The sequence below is a fragment of the Leopardus geoffroyi genome, chromosome C1 (assembly GCF_018350155.1).
Source record: "Leopardus geoffroyi isolate Oge1 chromosome C1, O.geoffroyi_Oge1_pat1.0, whole genome shotgun sequence".
Classification (NCBI taxonomy): Eukaryota; Metazoa; Chordata; class Mammalia; order Carnivora; family Felidae; genus Leopardus; species Leopardus geoffroyi.
In genome coordinates, this window is record NC_059328.1 from 142,915,896 (window position 1) to 142,933,658 (window position 17,763).

Genomic DNA, 17,763 nt, shown 5'->3' on the forward strand with positions numbered 1-17,763 from the left:
GAGAGAGAGAGAGAGAGAGAAAGAGAGAAAATGAGTGAGGGAGGGGCAGAGAGACCAGGAGAGAGAGAGAATTCCAAGCAGGCTCCACTCTCTCAGCATGGAGTCCAGTGTGGGGCTCAAGCTCATGAACTGAGAGATCACGAACAGAGCCAAAACCAATAGTTGGATGCTTAACCAACTGAGCCACCCAGGAGCCGCTGAATATTTGTATTTGAAAAGAACTCTGAAATCAATGGCCTAAGTTTTCACTAAGAAACTAGAAAAAGAGCAAATTAAGTGCAAGAAAAGAAAAACTTAAAAGGACAGTGTGAGAAAGAAAATTTACAAGTTAGTATCATGCATGTAGTACAAACCCCCTAAACAAAGAATTAGCAAATCAAATCCAGCTAAAAAAGGATAATGTGTTCCACAAAATCGGGTTTAACTCCAGAAATACACAGTTTAAATGACCATTTTAACAATTGAAAGGAGGAAGTTCATATGATTAGCTTCATAAATGCAGAGAATGCATTTTATAAAACATCATTTACCTTCATGATAAAACTCTTAGGAAACTAGGAATAACAGAGAACTTTCTAAATTTGACAAAAAGTATGTATTAAATCATATACCAAGTTTTATTCATGAAACAATGGAAGTTTACTCTGGCATTAGGAAAATGGCAAGGATAGCCACAGTAACTATTTATATTCAATAGTGTATTGAATATTCTAGGCAAACAGAAAGAAAAAGAATAGAGATGAAAAGGAAGAAACATTTTTTTTTGCAGGTGAGAAGATGATTGTCCACATAACAACCAAATTTAATCTATGGATTAATCATTAGAATTAATTTCAGAAACTTAGCAAGTTGCTAGGTACATCAATATTATTATGTTGATAAATGCATTTCTATAAACCATGGGAAGGAGTAATGAAATTGCACCCCGTACCTTATACCATACATACAAAAAAAAGATGGATTACATACCTCATAGAAATGCAATACAATTAAACTTTAGAAGACAATATTGGATAATATCTTTATTGAATTATGGTAGGGAAAGGTTTCTTAAAACAGAAAAATATAAAAAAACAATGAACCAACTACATTCAAGTTTAGAACTTCTGTTCATCAAAAGACAACATTAAGAGAGTGAAAATACATACCATAAGCTGACAGAAGATAATTGCAACACATATAACCAATAAAGGATTCGTCCAAAATGTTTAAATAATTCCTGTGACTCAGTAAGAAAAATACAAATGCTTCAGTAGAAAGATAACAACAGAAATAACCAGAAATTTTGCCAAGATGAAGCAGACATGGCTCATAAGTACGTGAAAAGATGTTCCAAATCTTTTGGTAATCGTGGACCTTCAAAATAAAACCAGAGTATGGAACCACTTCACACACCAGATTGGAAAACACAGATCACTAACTTCATTTATTTTCTCTGCAGATCCATTCCTTGTGATTCGACTGCTTTAATTTTCATGAGAAATTCAACATTGTCTTCAATTCTCTTCTTAATAAATAAGTGTGAGGAAACTCACTTTACGTATTGATGATGCTACTTTCCCTGTTTTTACCCTTGTCTTGATTGCTAAGTGGAAAAAGTGTTGCCAATGCACTTTGAAGACAGTTTTCTTTCTACTCCCCCCTCCTTTTTTTTTGAGGGAGGTTGGAGGGGCAGAGAGAGAGGGAGAGAGAATCTTAAGTTGGTTCCACACGCAGTGTGGAGCCTGACTTGGGGCTCGAACTCATGACCATGAGATCATCACCTGAGCCGAAATCAAGAGTCAGACACCTAACCGACTGAGCCATTCAGGTGCCCCTCTTTCTACTTTTAACCATATCTCTGTGCTCTATTTCTAGGCTGATGGCATTTTCTTATTTAACCCCTTAACAGCTATTTCAAAATAAACATTATATAGTTAGACTTATTGTTTGTGATTCTTTTATCATGCTTAGTGACAAAGTAATTGACTTTGCAGAATTTATGTGCCAAGATTTTACCTGAAATATGTTCCCCACATAGGTCTCGAGTCATATTTTTTTTTCCTTGGGAGAGGACTGCTTTTTTTTAATGTTTATTTTTGAGAAGGAGAGAGAGAAAGAGACAGAGCATGAGCCAGTCAGAAAGAGAGGGATACACAGAATCTGAAGGAAGCTCCGGGCTCTGAGCTGTCAGCACCTAGCCCAACGCGGGGCCCGAACCCACGAACCATGAGATCTTGACCTGAGCTGAAGTCCGACGCTCAACCGACTGAGCCACCCAGGTGCACCAGGACTGCTTTAAAAAAAAAAAAAGAGGGGCGCCTGGGTGGCGCAGTCGGTTGAGCGTCCGACTTCAGCCAGGTCACGATCTCGCGGTCCGTGAGTTCGAGCCCCGCGTCGGGCTCTGGGCTGATGGCTCAGAGCCTGGAGCCTGTTTCCGATTCTGTGTCTCCCTCTCTCTCTGCCCCTCCCCCGTTCATGCTCTGTCTCTCTCTGTCCCAAAAATAAATAAAAACTTTGAAAAAAAAAAAAATTAAAAAAATAAAAAATAAAAAAAAAAAAATTTAAAAAAAAAAAAAAAAAAAAAAAAAGATTTCTGGAGGGACAACTTCAGGCCACGAAGATCTTAATGTGAATTTATTTATAAGAGTTTCTCCTGCAAAACAGAGAGCATAAAGCCTAAAATGGATGCAAGGTAAAGGAGGCATATGCAGCAAAAGGAAGAAAAGAGAATCAGGAAGCAAGTGGAAACTGCTAAAAGCACAAACCTCATGATGTGCTTAGCCCTCCTCTCAAAGCCTACTTTCAACTGCTGCTTTGTCTCTGCTAATAATCTCCATGAAAATATTGTAGATGAAATAAGTTAAAAGACACTTAAGTGGTAACTTTATCTGAGGAAATGGAGGTGGGTTGCCAGGATATAGGCATGTCCCGACACTGCTGTTTTACAAAATTTTTAATCATATTTTGTGATCATGTGGCACACCAGTGTTCTCAATGAAAATAATTCCCAGTCTTCGTTAGCCTAAGATTATATGAATTCTCTTCAATGAAGAAACTTCTTCCTGATCTAAAGACCTCAGTAGGAAGGAATAAACAATTTTGGACATTAGATAATGACTGCAGTGACATGGACACATGATGTTGCACTAAGACCGTGAAGAAGAGCCTTGATTCAGGTCCCTCCAAAGAGATTATTCCTCAGAGATCAAGGAATTCTGATTACAGACTTCAAGTCCCTGGTCTTCCATTCTGGCTCCTAAAACAAGTTACTTTCTTCATGTATACTTATATTCCCCAAGTGATAGGTGAATTGATTCCCATTTTAATATTATTTTAAAATATCAAACCTACACCAAAGAGCTAGAACGTGAAAAACCAGACCAGGATCTTATAAAAAGTACTCCTGGAGTCCCATATTTATTTCATAATATACACCAATGAATCAAAGTTAAACCATCAGTCATTTTCAAAGAAGCATTCAAGTCCATTTTTATATTATATTCAAAACACACAACACAAGGCTTATGATTTGACTTTATAGCAAGTCATAATATTCGAAACGTAAGTTTCAGTATTTGATGCTACCCTTATAGCTATGTTGGAACAAAATTGAATGCATTACCAGAAGGATGTCTCAGTGTTCCTACTTACAACAAGCCGGTTCTGGTCCTAGTTATTAGAAGGACATACGTTTCTAAGCCTCTGGGAATATTTTTTTCTGGGTTAAAGATTTTTATGATCTATTCAGCTAGCTATACTAACTGTAAATAAGCAGCAAAAACTGCCAGCACATTTTCTATTGCTAAGTATATAGGCAATATAAAAGTTAAAGCTCTTTTTTACTGAAATTACATGTATTCTTTTCCCTTACCTGCAATCTCCAGTAAGTACAGATTCTCTTCACCTTATTTTTTCCAGATTTTGTGTTATTTAGATCAACTTTCAAGATGTATGACCTTTACCATTATCACTTTCTAATCTGACCATGGTATGTCAGTATGAAAAGGCCCATGTTTTTTAGGTTTTATTTTGAGAGAGAGAGAGAGAAAGACAGAGAAAGAAAGGTGGGGGGAGGGACATAGAGAGAGTGGGGGAGAGAGAGAATCCCAAGCAGGCTCCACGATGTCATCACAGAGCCAGAAGAGGGCTTGATCCTATGAACCACGAAATCACGACCTGAGCCGAAATCAAGAGTCAGTCACCCAATTGAGCCACCCAGGCACTCCTCAAAAGGCCCATCTTTTGATATCTAATTTTTTTGGTAACAGTTTTATTAAGATATACTCACATATAATGCACCTAATTAAAATGTACAATTCGAGGGGTGCCTGGGTGGCCCAGTGGGTTAAGTGTCCCACTTTAACTCAGGTCATGATCTCGAGGTTTGTGAGTTTGAGTCCCTGTGTCAGGCTGCATGCTGACAATGCAGAGCCTGCTTGGGATCCTGTCTCTCTCTCTCTCTCTCTCTCTCTCTCTGCTCCTCTCCCAGTTTTGCACATGTGAATTCTCTCTCAGTCAAAAAATCAACTTAAAAAAATAAAATGTGTATTTCGATGGTTTTTAGTATGTCACTTATATAGGCGACTATTATCACAATCAATTTTAGAACATTTTCATAGCCCTAGAAAGAAACACCTTCACTCTCACTTCTCAATTTTCCCACCCTAAGCAACTGTTAATCTACCTTCTGTTCCTATAGATTTGATTATCGTGGAGATTTCATATAAATGAAATCATGTAGTATTTGGTCTTTTGTGACTGGTTTCTTTAACTTAGCATAATGTTTTCAAGGTTCATCTATAATTTGTATCAATATTCCTTTATATGGCCAAATAATATTTCATTGCATTCCATTGTATAAATATACCACCTTTTGTTTATCCATTCATTAGTTGGTGGACATTCGGGCTGTTTTTACCTCTTTGCCATTATGAATATGCTGCTATGAACATTCATGCACAAGTTTTTGTGGTAACATATGTTTTAATTTCTCTTGGGTATATATGTAGAAGTGGAATTGCTGGGTGTTTAACTTTTGACGAAATGCCAAACTGCTTGCCAAGGAACTGCAGCACTTTACGTTCTCACCAGCAACATGCAAGTGTTGTAATTTCTCCATACCCTTACCAGTGTTCTTCATCATTTCTTTTCGATACTAGCCATTCTCAGTGGGTGTAAAGTGGTATCTTATTATGGTTTTGATTTGCATCTTCTTGGTGACTAATAATATTGAGCATCTTTTTGTGTGCTTATTGGCCATTTGCATGTCTTTTTTGAAGACGTCTTTTTAGATTCTTTGCCCATTTTTCAGAAATGTTTATTTATTTTGAGAGAGAGGGCAAGCAGGGAAGGGACAGAGAGAGAGAGAGAGAGAGAGAGAGAGAGAGAGAGAGAGAGATCCTAAGCAGGCTCCATGCCCTCAGCGCAAAGCCCAACCTAGGGCTTAATCTCACTAACCATAAGATCATGACCTGGCTGAAATTAAGCAATTAAGCATTGGGTGCTTAACCGACTGAGCCACCCAGACGCCCCATGGTTATTATTTTTAAAGATTGTTTTAGCTATTATGGTCCCTTATGTTTCCAGATGAATTTTTTTATATAAAAAACTTTTAATGTTTATTTTTGAGAGAGAGACAGAGCATGAGCAAGGGAGGGGCAGAGAGAGAGGGAGACAGAATCTGAAGCAGGGTCCAGGCTCTGAGCTGTCAGCACAGAGCCCAATGTGGGGCTCAAACCCATGAACCGTGAGATTATGACATGAGCTGAAGTCTGAGCTTAACTGACTTAACCACCCAGGCTCCCCTTTCATATGAATTTTAGGATCAACTTATCAATTCCTATAAATAAGTTATCTTGGATTCCAAGAGTAATTGCATCAAACCTGTAACTCAATTTGGAGATTATTGCCATTTTAACAATATTAAGTCTCCTGATCCATGAACATGAGTTGTCTTTCCATTGTTTAAATCTTTAATTTCTTTCAACAAAGTTTTGTAGTTTTCAAAAATATTTTTTTCATTTCTTTTGTTAAACTCATTCCTAAGAATTTTATTTTTTTGATGCTATTGTAAACTGAATTGTTTTCTTGATTTCATTTTCAGATATTTGAACTTGATTTCACTTGTTTATTGCAAGTGCATAGAAATACAATACTGATCACGTATCCCACAAACTTGCTGAACTCATTTATCAGATGTTTTTTAGTGGATTCTTTAGGAGTTTCTATGTACAATATCTTGTCATCTATGAATAGAGCTGGTTTTACTTCTTTTCTGATCTTTCCTGACTAGAATATCTATTACAATGTGGAATAAAAATGGCAAGAGTGAAGATCCTTGCCTTGTTCTTCATCACATAGGGAAAGCATGTAGTCTTTCACTGTTAAAAATATATTAGCCGCAGGTTTTTTACAGGTGCCCTTTGTAAGGTTAAGGAAGTTTCCTTCTATTCCTAGTTTTTTGGGAATATTGTGAGTTCAGAAAAATATCCCAACATATATCCTTTATCATAAAACAGTGTTGGATTTTGTCAAATTTTTTTTTCTGTGTTTATTGAGATAATCATATAGGTTTTCCCCCTTTACCTTATTCATATAGTATATTACATTAATTTTTTCTTTCTTTTTTTTTTCAATTTTAAACCAAGAACAGGGGCTTATATAACATTTATAGTCAAGTTAGCTAACATACAGTGTATATAGTGTGCTCTTAGTTTTTGGGGTAGATTCCCGTGATTTATCACTGATTGATTCATCCCATGATTCATCCCATGATTGAGCACTGAATACCCAGTGCTCATCCCAACAAGTGCACTCCTCAATGCCCATCACCCATTTCCCCCTGCCCTAGCCCCCCATCAACCTGCAGTTTGTTCTCTGTATTTAAGAGTCTCTTATCGTTTGTTTCCCTCTCTGTTTGAAACTAATTTTTCCCTTTCCCTTCCCCCATGGTCTGCTGTTAAGTTTCTCAAGTTCCACATATGAGTGAAAACATATGATAACTGTCTTTCTCTGACTGACTTATTTCACTTAGCATAATACGCTCCAGTTCCATCCACATTGCTGCAAATGGCAGGATTTCATTCTTTCTCATTGCCAAGTAGTATCCCATTGTATATATAAACCACATCTTCTCTATCCATTCATTAGTTGATGGACATTTGGGCTCTTTCCATAATTTGGCTATTGTTGAAAGCGCTGCAAAAAACATTGGGGTGTATACATTATTACATTAATTTTCAAATGTTGGGCCATTATATAACATATAATATATAGTAGTATAATAATTATATATATATATATAATCCTTTCTATGTGCTGTTGAACGTTGAATTAAGGTTTTTGGTATTTTATTAAGAAGAAAATTTTCTTTATAAGGGATGTTGACAAATACATAACATTTCTATACATTATAAGCATATAAATATTTAAAAGCAATATTGTATGTATGTGTATATGTATATATATACACACACATACAATATTGGTTTTAAATCACATAGGAGGAAAAAGATAAAGAAAAGAACATCTGTAATATTTTGTGTCGTATTCTTTGAATTTCCTATTGTGAGTTCAGAAAAATATTCCAACATACTTCCTTTCAGATTATTATGGTTTGATTATTTCCACCAATAGGTCCAATCCCCATAATTCATTTTGGTGTTTGGTCAGAGATAATAATTATTTTTCAAACTGCTAAGCAACTATGCCAGATAAATCATTGAATAATTCTCCCTTTATTGACTTTCATCATATTATAAAGTAGTATACATAAAAAGATTTGCTTCTCTACCATTTTGTTTGTGGTAGACATCTCCTGCTTTCTTCCTTGATTCTGCCCCTCCACTTTCTACCAAGTTATGGTATAGCTGCCAAACATTTTAACACCATTATCACTGGCTCTAAAATGCACACATGATGGTCGGTCACCAATTACAATACTCTAATCCCTTGTTTCAAGAAGTTGGTGCGAGTAGTAGGGGTAGGACCCAGGCAGGTGCCCAATCCATTCCTTGGATTAAATATAACTTTTTCAGAGAAAGAAACTCCCTCTGAGATTGCTGACTTGGACAGTGTCATTTATATTTCTTATAATCTAGTAGTTTGATCTGGAGGCTTAATCAGATTCAATTTTATTTCGCTAGGCTACTTCATGGGTGGCATTGTATACTTCAACCAGAAGACATCCAATGTCTGGTTGATTATCTTTTTGCGCTAAAACCAACAATTGATGTTCAGTGCTTAGATTTGTTAGTTCATGGGGGACATAAAATATAAAAGTGATACATCAATTCTATCATCTCTTTGTCATGTATTATCTTAACTATTTTGAAAAAATATTTTGTGGCTTTTTTAATTCAAGGGTAGTTGACGTATAATGTTACATTAGTTTCAGGTGTACAACATATTGATTGGACAAGTCTATATGTTATCTATGTTCACCACAAGTATAGTTACCATTTGTTACCATACAACACAATTACAATATCATTGACTATATTCCCTATGCTGTATCTATTATCTTCATGATTTATTCTTTCCCAAACCGGAAGCCCATGTTTCCCATTCTCTTTTACCCATTTTACTCCACCATCCACCCCCATTTCATCTGACAACCACTGGTGTGTTCTCTGTATTTATCGGCCTATTTATTCTTTTTGTTTGTTTGCATGCTTATTTGTTTTGTTCTTTTATTGTTAAATTTTTAAATTTATATTTGTTTTAGAGAGAGAGGGAGAGAGGGTCAGAGGGAGACAGAGAATGTTCAGCATGGAGCCCGATGAGGTGCTCAATCCCATGATTCTAGGACCATGACCTCAGCTGAAATCAAGGGTTGGATGCGCAACCAACTGAGACACCCAGGCACCCCTGTTTTGTTCTTTTAGATCCCACATATAAGTGAAATCATAGGGTATTTGTCTTTTTCCATTTGACTTCTTTCACTTAGCATGATACTGTCTAGGTCTATCCATGTTGTCACAAATGGTAAGATCTCAACCTTTCTTTTTATGACTGAGTTATTCCAGTGTGTGTGTGTGTGTGGGGGGGGGGGGTATCACACCTTCTTTATCCATTCATCTATGAAAGGACACTTGAGTTACTTCCATATCTTGGCTACTGTAAATAATGCTGCAGTAAACATAGGGGTGCATATATCCTTTCAAATTAGTGTTTTCATTTTCTTTGGTAAATATCTAGTAGTGGCATTACTGGATCATATGATATTTCTATTTTTAATTTTTTGAGGAAATTTCATACTGTTTTTCACAGTGGCTATACTAATTTTACATTTCCACCAACCGTACATGAGGGTTCTTTTTTTCTCCAAATTCTTGGCAACACTTGTTCTTTCTTGTTTTTGACTTCAGCCATTCTTACAGGTAATAGCTCATTGTGGTTTTGATTTGAATTTCCCTGATGATTAGTGATGTTGAGCATCTTTTAATGTGTCTGTTGGCCATCTGTATGCCTTCTTGGAAAACATATCTGTTTTAGAAAAATATCTGTTCAGGTTCTCTGGCCATTTTTAATTTTTTTTTAACATTTATTTATTTTTGAGACAGAGAGAGACAGAGCATGAGCAAGAGAGGGTCAGAGAGAGAGGGAGACACAGAATCCGAAACAGGCTCCAGGCTCTGAGCTGTCAGCCCAGAGCCTGATGCGGGGCTTGAACTCACGGACCGTGAGATCATGACCCGAGCCGAAGTCGGACGCCCAACCGACTGAGCCACCCAGGCGCCCCACTCTGGCCATTTTTAAATTGAATTGTTTGTTTTTTTGTGTTAAGTTGTATAATTTCTTTACATATTTTGGATATTAACTACTTACTGATATATCATTTGCAAATATCTTCTCCCATTCATTAGGTTGCCTTTTCATTTTGTTGATGGCTTCCTTCGCTGTGCAAAAGATTTTAATTTTGATGCAGTCCAATAGTTTACTTTTGCATTTGTTTCCTTTGCCTGAGGAGACATATCTAGAAAAATGTTGCTAAAGTTGATGTTAAATAAATTATTGCCTGTTTTCTTCTAGGAGTTTTGTGGCTTCGGGTCTCACGTTTAGGTCTTTAATCCATTTGGGGTTTATTTTTGTGTGTATGGTACAAGAAAATGGTCCAGTTTCATTGTTTTGCATGTAGCTGTCCAGTTTTTCCAACACCATTTGTTGAAGAGACTGTCTTTTCCCCAGTGTATGCTCTTGCCTCCTTTGTCATACATTAGTTGACCAAATAGGTTTATTTCTGGGCTCTCAATTCTGTTCTATTGATCTATGTGTCTATTTTTATGTCAGTACCATACTGTTTTGATCACTGCAGCTTTGTAGTATATATGAAATCTGAGATTGTAATACCTCCAGCTTTGTTCTTCATTTTCGAGATTGCTTTGACTATTTGAGGTCTTTTGTGATTCCATACAAATTTTAGTATTATTTGTTCTAGTTCTGTGAGAAATGATATTGGTATTTTAATAGGGATTACAGTGAATCTGTAGATTGCTTTGGGTAGTATGGATGTTTTAACAATAATTTTTTCCATCCATACACATGGAACATCTTTCCATTTGTGTCATCTTCAATTTATTTCTCTAATTCTTTTCATCTTTTATAGTTTTTAGAGTACAAGTCTTTCACCTCCTTGGTCAAGTTTATTCCTAGGTATTTTATTCTTTATTTGGTGCAATTGTAAATGGAATTTTTTAAATCTTACGCTATTTCATTATTCTTATATGGAAATGCAACAGATTTCTGTGTATTAATTTTGTATCTTACAACTTTGCATTCATTCTAATAGTTTTTGGTGGAGTCGTTAGGGTTTTCTTTAAAAAAATGTTTTTAAATGTTTTATTTATTTTTAAGAGAGAGAAGAAGAGCACAAGTGGGAGAGGGGCAGAGAGAGGGAGGGAGACACAGAATCTGAAACAGGCTCCAGGCTCTGAGCTGTCAGCACAGAGCCCAGCATGGGGCTCAAACACATGAACCACAAGATCATGACCTGAGCTGAAGTCAGATGCTTAACTGACTGATCTACCCAGATGCCCCTAGGATTTTCTATGCGTAGTATTATGTCATCTGCAAATAGTGAGAATATTACTTCTTCCCTTCCAATTTGAATGCCTATTATTTCTTTTTCTTGTCTGATTGCTATGCCTAGAACTTCCAGTACTATGTTGAATAAAAGTGGTGAAAGTGGACATCCTTGTCTTGTTCCTAACCGTAGAGGAAAAGTTCTTAGTTTTTCACCATTCATGTTAGCTATGGGTTTGTCATATATGGCCTTTATTATGTTGAAGTCTGTTTCTTCTAACTCATTTTTTGGAGAGTTTTTATCATGAATAGATGTTGAATTTTGTCAAATGCTTTTTCTGCATCTATTGAGATGGTCATATGATTTTTATCCTTCATTTTTAAAAAATTTTATTTAGAAAAAAAAGTTACAGAGAGTGAAGGAGGCAAACCATAAGAGATTCTTAAATACTGAGAACAAACTGAGGGTTGATGGAGGGTTGGGGAGAGGGGAAAGTGGGTGATGGGCATTAAGGAGGGCATCTGTTGGGGTGAGCACTGGGTGTTGTATGGAAACCAATTTGACAATAAATTATATAAAAATAAATAAATAAACATTAAAAAACCCAACTTTTTAAAAAAACATAAGTACTTTAAAGGAGTCTAAACACTGTTTTAGCTGTATAAATTTTGATATGTTATATTTTCATTTTCTTTGAAACATTTGTAAGTTTCCTCTCTGATTTCTTCTTTGATCCATGGGTTATTAAGATGTGTGTTCTCTAATTTACAAATATTTGACAATATTGCAGATATCTTTTTGTTGTGATTTCTAATTTAATTTTGTTTTGGTCAGAGAACATACTCTGTATAATTTCAGTTCTTTTTAAATTTATTGAGACTTGTGTGATGGCCCAGCATATAGTTTATCTTGGTGAATGTACCGAATGTACTTGAAAAGAGTGTATTTACAGCTTTTGGGTGAAAAAATCCATAAACATCAATTAAGTCAAAAAAATTTATATTAGAGAGAGCACACAAGCAGGGGAGAGGAGCGGGGGTGGAGGGGAATATCCATGCTGAGCATGGAGCCCAATGTGGAGCTTGATTCCACGACCCTGAGATCATGACCTGAGCCAAAATCAAGAGTCAGACACTCAATCAACTGAAACATCCAGGTGCCCCTATACTTCATTTTGTTAAATTTGGTGTATCACATTGACTGATTAGTGAATATTGAAACATCTTTGCATCATTGTAATAAATGTGGTTTGCTAATATTTTATTGGGGATTTTTACAACTATGTTCATACTATGTTCATCAGGGATATTGACCTGCAGTTTTCTTTTTTATAGCATCTTTGTCTGGTTTTGGTATCAGGGTAATGCCAGCCTTGTATAATGAATTTAGATGTTTTTCTTCATTTTCTAATATTTGGAATAGTTTGAGGACAATAGGTATTAACTCTCCTTTAAATGTTTGATATAATTTACTTGTGAATCCATTCAGTCCTGGACTTTTGTTTGTTTGGAGTTTTTTTTTTTTTTAATTACACTTTGGGGTGCCTGGGTGGCTCACTCAGTTGAGCGTCTAACTTTGGCTCAGGTCATGATCTCACAGTTCATGAGTTCCAGCCCTGCATCAGGCTCTTTGCTGTCAGTGCAGAGCCCACTTCAGATCCCTTTCTCTCTCTGCCCCTCCCTCATTCATGGTTTCTCTCTCAAAAATAAATAAACATTCAAAAATTACAATTGGATTATAGTTTTTAAACTACAATTCAATTTCGTTACTAGTAATGAGTCTGTTCAGATTTTCTATTCTTCCTGATTCAGTTTTGGAAGATTGTTCTGATTCTAGAAATGCACCCATTTCTTTTAGGATTTGTTGGCATATAATTTTTGTAGCATTCTCTTATAATATTTTGTATTTCTGTGGTACTGGTTATTTCTCCTCTTTCATGTCTGATTTTATTTATTTGTGTCCTGTCTTATTTTACTTGATGAATCTGGCTAAAGGTTTATCAATTTTGTTTATCTTTTCAAACTACCAGCTCTTGGTTTCATTGAATCTTTTCTATTGTTTTTTAAGTCTCTGTTTCATTTCTTTCTGCTCTGATTTTTATTATTTCCTTTCTTCTGCTAATGTTGGGCTTTTTTTGTTGTTCTTTTCCTAGTTCTTTTAGGTATAAGCTTAGAGTATTTAGTTGAGCTTTTTCTTATTTCTTGAAGTAAGCCTGTATTGATATAAATTTCCTTCTTAGAACTGCTTTCTCTTATTTTTTAAAGTAAATTCTTCAGGAGACAATTTTTAAAACTTTAAAATTTTCTTTAAACCTTCATATGAGACTCCTAAAACTATTCGTATGGATGTGAATCTCTTGTATTTAAGGATTTACAGAGATGAAAACTGAATAAATTTAATAACCAATACTAATACCTAACATCTATTGTATGTAATTTTTTCTTTACCTTCAAATAAAATCTGTCCTTCTATAAATAAAGGACATTATTCATTCTTTTTCTTAGATAATCAGCTGTTTATCATCCTCCAAGAGTTTTATTTTTCAGTTTTCTCTTCATGTCATATAGTGAACCACTGGTTTCAGAGAAACCAGTGGTTTCATTGTTGTGCAAATCAACAATCTAATTAGACTTTAATTTTATGAGGCAAACATGTAGGCAAAGTCTATGCATATCCAGCAGTCAATTTTAATGTAAAGAATGTCAAACATAGATAGTTATTGCAGAATACCCAATTTCACAGTCTAATGAGAATAGACATTCAACTTCCAATGTATCCATTCCAAAGCAGGACAATGGTGTTAAGTCCTAAATCAACTTCCATTCCTGAGTAATTGGCAATCTCTAGGAAAATATGTTAGACTGAGCATGAGGTGATGGTCGGCAATCTCCAAAACTTATGTATTTATCTTTAGCTAACTGTGTCTAAAATATCCAACTACCAGACAAACTTCTACTTCAAGTAATTAGAAACTAAGTAATTTTTAAATTTTTTTAATGTTTAATTTTGAGAGAGAGAGAGAGAGAGAGACAGAGCGTGAGTAGGGGAGGGGAAAAGAGAGAGGGAGACACAGAATCTGAAGCCAGCTCTAGGCTCTGAGCTATCAGCACAGAGCCTGATGCGGGGCTCAAGCTCACGAACCTTGAGATTATGACCTGAGCCAAAGTTGAACTCTTATCTGATGAGCCACCCAGGCACTCCAAAACTAGGTAATTTGAACTAATTCTCCTGCTGAGGACAATTCTAACTATTGGGGAAATGCTAAAACCATATCAAACAAAAATAAAGAAAAATGCCTTTTTGCTTAAAGATGTAAAAAGTCAAATGGACTTTCACAGCAATATTTGAGAGAAACTGAAAATCCAAAAATGTGTACTTATCATTTACAGTGACTTTTCTTCTGGAAACATTTGCCAGTTAAAGAAGAGAAACCAAGATTCTGATTGGTTCATTTAATAGCCTAATGGAGCTAGTATGATAAAACTTGGAGTCCAAGATCCGAAAGGGAAGAGTCGCCATGTTAAACCTCTCCCCATGTTCTGGCTGGAATCTTAAAGGGCTGAACCTTGGGGAACTAGTCATCACTGGGATTAGGTTTTATATCATGTTAATCTCCAGAATTTGATTAAGTTTATTTCAGATTAGGGGGTTCCTGGGCGGCTCAATTGGTTTCACGTCTGACTCTTGATTTTGGATCAGGTCATGATCTCACGTTTCGTGACATCAAGCCCCATGTTGGACTCTGCACTGACAGCGTGGAGCCTGCTTAGGATTCTCTTTCTCTCCCTCTCTCTCTGCCTCTCCCATGCATTCTCTCAAAATAAATAAATAAACATTTTTTTGAAAAAGTTTATTCCGGATTGATAGTTTCCCAGAGCTTGGCAGAAGGAAAATAAAATCACTATGCAGTATTGTAATATTATCCTAAGCGTCAAATTATTTCTGTAAGTTTTTCCAGTATAATGTCTAGCACGCAATTAAAAGTAACCAGGTACCCAAAGAGACATGATAATATAATTGAGAACCAGCAGGAACTATAGGCAATAGAAAAAGGCACTCAGAGTCCATTAGCATTATCAGGAATTAGACCTTAAAATAAATGTTTATTATCTTCAAGCAGGTAAAAGACAAGATTGAGAATTTTTAAAGATATAGAACATAAAAGACTTGGAAGCCAGAAGACAATGATAACTGTAAGGCACTAAAAATAATAAGCACCAAACTAGAAATCCATATGTAATGAAAGTAGTCTTCAATAATCAAGGGGATATAAAGACATTTTCAGACAAACAAAAACTGAAAATTAGTCACGTGCATATCTGCACTAACAGGAATAATACAGGGTACTTTTTAGGTAGAAAAAAAAAAAGATCCCAATTGGAAACGTAGATAGGAGTGAAAACAAGGAGGTGTAAACATTTGGATAAATCAAAATGTGTATTTACAACATAAATAGTAATAATAATAACTTTTGGTCTTTAAGATACAGAGAAAATACATAACAATAGCATATTTGTTAGAACAGAGAAAATATTGTTGGTGTTCTAAGGTTTACACAATTTGGGGAAAGAGGGTAAAAGTAGTGATAAATGTCAGATTTTGATAAACCACAAATTCATGTTGTAATATTATGGTAGCCACTAAAAGTCTGATAAAACAGTAAATACTTTTTCAGCTAAATATGAGTCAAGGTTAAATATTGAGATTGAGTTCATTTTAATAATTGGAAATTTGACTAAACCAGAGAAATTTTAATGAAATATATCCTTCAGAAGACATGGCCTCATTTTAGGTAATCAAAATGTGAATAATTGCCACTTCCTTAAGCTTCTATCTTTCATTTATGGCTATTTTATCTTTTCCTTATAATTTCTAAGAAGACAATTGTTTCCTAAAGGATTTGTTTAACATTTTTAAATTTCACGCATTTTATTCTTAACCAAAAATAAAATGGAATTAAACATGTGCAAAATAACTGAATGTCAAGTAACCAGTTATGCAGCCAGCTCATTTACACTGAATTAGTAATTTGCTCAGTCTGCAATTTATGTTAATTAAGGAAAGATTATCTTATGTTATACATTTACATAATGACATAAATGTCTCCTTCTCTGTAAATGTTATTATTATCTTAAGTTTCAGTTCTTTTTCACTATTAGTGTCTTAGATAATTCCATATAAGCTATTTTCATTATACTTTAGCTGGCACTGTAATTGGGAGACTATTCAACTTAAAAGCTAAATAAGTATTGAAAACACATAACATTTTCTTGATTTCCACAAGCTGTGTGATACTCTGAATAAAATGATTATGACAACCACTATGATATATTCATTTAAAAAATATAAGTAAGCTCTTATATGCCTTATAAACTTTATATATTTTAATGTAATTATGCTTTTATGAAATCTTTTTGATAAATATATTAATAGTAAAATACTTATGAAATATGTTGGGGTTTCCCCCCTATTTTGCAGAGATTAAGCTGTGGTTTGGTTGTATGTATTTATTCTGAATCTCTGTCTAGCTAATTAATTTTATGTGCATAGTTTAAGGCCCCAGTGACTGGTCAGGATGATCAGGGGAGAAGGGAGTGGGGAGGACATTTTATTAGTTGTCTACAGTTCCTACACTCATCAAATAATTGTCATCTTTCTGAAATAAGTGAAGACCAAACTTTCAGTTCCATCTTAGCTACTGACTTGTTTTGTCAACTCAATTTACTTCTTTGGGCTTTTCCATTTTCCTCTTAGTAACTTATCCTTGTCTATAGAGTCCTTGTCTATTAGAGCAATTTGATCCCGGTAGAAAAGAGTTTCTGCAAATCCAAAGTATATTTGTCATCCTTCATGGAATACTGATATCTAAAGTTTTCAGCTAAACAAAACAAAATAAAACAAGTGTTTCCCTGGGCATATTAAAGGCCTCAGCAGAAAGCTAGACCTAAATGCAAAGCATGTGAAGAACCCAGAAACCTGTCTAAGTCAATGAATCTGTGGTGTTTGCCGTCTTGTTGTCCATTGTTTACTGTACTTGTTGACGGTAAGAGGCTGTTTTTGCAGTATTCCCCACTAACGTTCATTTCTGCTGTCATGACATCTTTCCACCCAATACCTTGTTGTTTATTGTGAGTCAGAAAAGCATCTGCAATAGAAAACTTAGCTGATCCCACCAGAGACTTTAGGCCCAGCTGAAGTACCAAAGAAGCTTTGGAAGGAGCAAAGTCTAGACATGAGCAGCTGCTAACAGACATCCCTGTGTTTGTTCTGTAGTGCCCAAGGACCTCAGTGACTGCTGCCTGAGCTGTGAAGGGGCCTGGTTCTATGTAAGAGCTGAACTTGCAGAAATTGGAGATGAGTTAAATGTTGAAAATAGATCATTGACACCACTAAATTAGAAGTATATGTAAATCACTAAAATGTGAGTTTCAGAGTCATTGTCAAAAGAGTCTTTAATAGTAAAAAGTGAATTTTTCTCAGTGAAGATAGGGTAGTAGAGAGTGAGATCAATAAAGTCACAGAAACAGGATGATAAATGATATAACTAAAGAAAGAAGTAGGTACTTTAGGCCTAGGAAAAAGTCATATTTGTGCCCTGTGAGTGCTTATGGCATAAAAAATATCCTGAATATGGGACTTGAGCTTTGATTTTAATGTTTAAGATTAGAAAGTGCCAGGATAAGAAATATTGTATGTACCATTAAAGAAACAGGCCTTAAAAAGTGTTCTAATAATGAGAATAGAGAGGAAAGGAAGGC